Genomic DNA, 2,707 nt, shown 5'->3' with positions numbered 1-2,707 from the left:
GTATTCTAAGACTCTAAACAAACAAAACAAAGTTCCTAAAGCAAATATTCACATAAACAAAAGGAATGCAAAGAATCAAAGACCTAAAACTAACAAAAATCAACCAATCCAAGCAGGTATTCACATGAAAACAAAGAAAGATGGAGGATTATACCATAGTAGGGTGTCTCCTACCTAGCACTTTTCTTTAACGTCCTTAAGTTGGACGGGCATGAGCTCAAGATTCATCTCTTTGGAACATCCTCAAGGACATCCACCTTGCTCTCCTTGTTGCCTTTGGCTAGAGCATCCTTCAAAGGGAGATGTTTTCACTTGTCAATTGGATCGTGATTAGGTGCCTTGTTTCCTTGATAGCATGGAGGTTGTGGACCATTTTCCTCTTCTTTGTCAATTTCTCTTATTCCCAAGACCTTAATGACACTTATCTCATCATCACTTCCGAAGTGGACTTCAACTACGTCATCTTCAACTATGTCACGACAAAAAATGGAATGCACCTCTAAGGGCTGCCTCATAGTTTCCTCCGATTTGAACTTCACCACCTTCTCTTTAGCTTCAAATGAATATTCACCAGAATAAGCATCCAGCTTAAAGCGGGATGTCTTCAAGAATGGTCTTCCAAGTAAGATAGAAGATGGTCTATCCGAATCAATGGGAGGTGTCTCTAGAATATGGAAATCCACCAGAAAAATTAAGTCCTGAATTCTCACCAATACATTTTCAGCAACCCCCACAACTGAAATTATATTCTTGTCTGCTAACACAAACCTATCCCCAGATCGCTTCAACGGTGCAAGATTCAACTTCTTATAAATCAAGAGTAGCATGATACTCACACACGACCCTAGGTCACACATGTAATCCTTAAGTTGAATCTCACCAATCATACAAGATGCCAAACAAGAACCGAAATCACTATATTTTTCAAGAAAGTCATTCATCATAGAAGAAACAGAATTACCTAACAGATTCATTCCTAGTCCACCAATCTTCTCTTTGTGAGTGCACACATCCTTAAGGAATTTAGCATACTTCGAAACTTGATGTGTGGGCATCAAAGAGTTGAATAGTTACCTCCACATTCTTGAAAATTTGCACTATGTTAGGATCAAGCTCCTCATGCTTCTTGACCTTCTTGGCCACCTTTGGAAAAGGTATAGGAATTTGTTCCTCCAAATTGTTCTTCCTTTTTGGTTCCTTGGCCTTCAATTGTTTCTCTTCTTCCCTTGCAACCTCCTCCTTTTCATCCTCATTTAATTCGACTATTTCCTCAACTCCTACATTGAAGACATCCTCTGTCAAAATAATGGGTTTGGGTTTAACCTCTTCAAATGTTGTACTGCTTCTTAAGGTAATTGCATTGATACTACCCCTTGAGTTTGGAATGGGTTGAGAAGGAAGGGGTTGGGATGGAAGGCTAGAGGAGCTAGAGGCATGGGTGGTGTTGGTATTTTTGGTAGGAGGTAGGGACAACCTTGAGAGCATCTCAGCTATAGAGGACATTTGAGCACTCATATTACCAACTTGTGTATTGAGATTTCTAGTGTTCTCTTCATTTTTCTCTATCATAGCCCTAAGCCTCTCTTGTTCTTGGTAGAATGCACGGTGAGAGTCATCACCTTCATTTGAGCACTCATATTTTAATTATTTAGTCATATTATTTCTGTTATTGTACAAATTATTTAGTTCAATTTTTATATTTATTTTTTATTTATAATTTTTAATTGCGTTATTTTATCCTATTAATTTTAATATCCAATAAAATAAAGCCTTTTTCTCTTAAACAAAGAAAATCTCTTGCAAATCATATCACTAAGACTGTGTTTAAAAGAGAAACTGAGACTAAAAGATAGAGACTAAATTAAATCTTACTGCGTCTACTCTGCTGTATGGAACCCCTGCCATGCCAACGTTGTCGCGTCTGCCTTCGACGACTGTACCCTCTGCATGTGGGATGTTCGTAAACCTTCATCCACCATGGTGTTACCTCCTCACGAACTCGAGGTGCTAACTTGCGATTGGAACAAGTACGACGACTACATAATTGCGACTGTTTCGGTGGATAAGAGCATCAAGACTTGGGATGTGAGGAGTTTTAGGGTTCCGATTGTGGTTATGAATGGACACGAATATGCAGTGAGAAAGGTGAGATTTTTGCCGCACATGCAAAATTTGATAGTGTCTTGCTCTTATGATATGATGGTTTGTGTTTGGGATTTTTTGGTGAAGGAAGCGCTTGTGAGTTAGTACAATCATCCCACAGAATTCACTGTTGGCATTGTTATGAGTGTTCTTGTTGAAGGCTTAATGGCTAGTACTGGTTAGGATGAGCTTGTTTATGTTTGACACTATGGCACTGAACAATTTTTGTTGGCTCATCAGAACAAGGCATAGCAGCACGCCAACAAAAAAAATAAATTCTAGCAGAAGCTTGAAGAATAAAGATGATTGGTGGTAGGGTTAGCTTTTGAATTTAACGTGGTTTTTAAATGGAGTCAACAAAAATTTAATGATTGGATAATTTAATTTTGTCGAATATAATTCATCTTTTATGGGTATAAAGTTTTTTAATTCTTTCATAATTAGTTTTAGCAGTATCTAAATTTTTCATGGTTAGAAATGACTATTTACTCATATTTTTTATATAAGTATAATTTTCATAATACATAAGAGAATATTATATTTTTTTATATTTTAAAAAATTATA

The 2,707-nt window shown here is 36.9% G+C and overlaps 1 pseudogene; it reads left to right on the top strand.

Moving 5' to 3' along the window:
- The first annotated feature begins 1,872 nt into the window (after positions 1-1,872).
- Positions 1,873-2,346, top strand: LOC107628238 (peroxisomal targeting signal type 2 receptor pseudogene; annotated as a pseudogene).
- The last annotated feature ends 361 nt before the right edge of the window (positions 2,347-2,707 follow it).

The sequence above is a fragment of the Arachis ipaensis genome, chromosome B2, assembly GCF_059453495.1.
Source record: "Arachis ipaensis isolate K30076 ecotype BB chromosome B2, ASM5945349v1, whole genome shotgun sequence".
Taxonomy (NCBI): Eukaryota; Viridiplantae; Streptophyta; class Magnoliopsida; order Fabales; family Fabaceae; genus Arachis; species Arachis ipaensis.
Note: the sequence above shows the minus strand (reverse complement) of the source record. Positions and strands in the feature narration are given on the sequence as shown.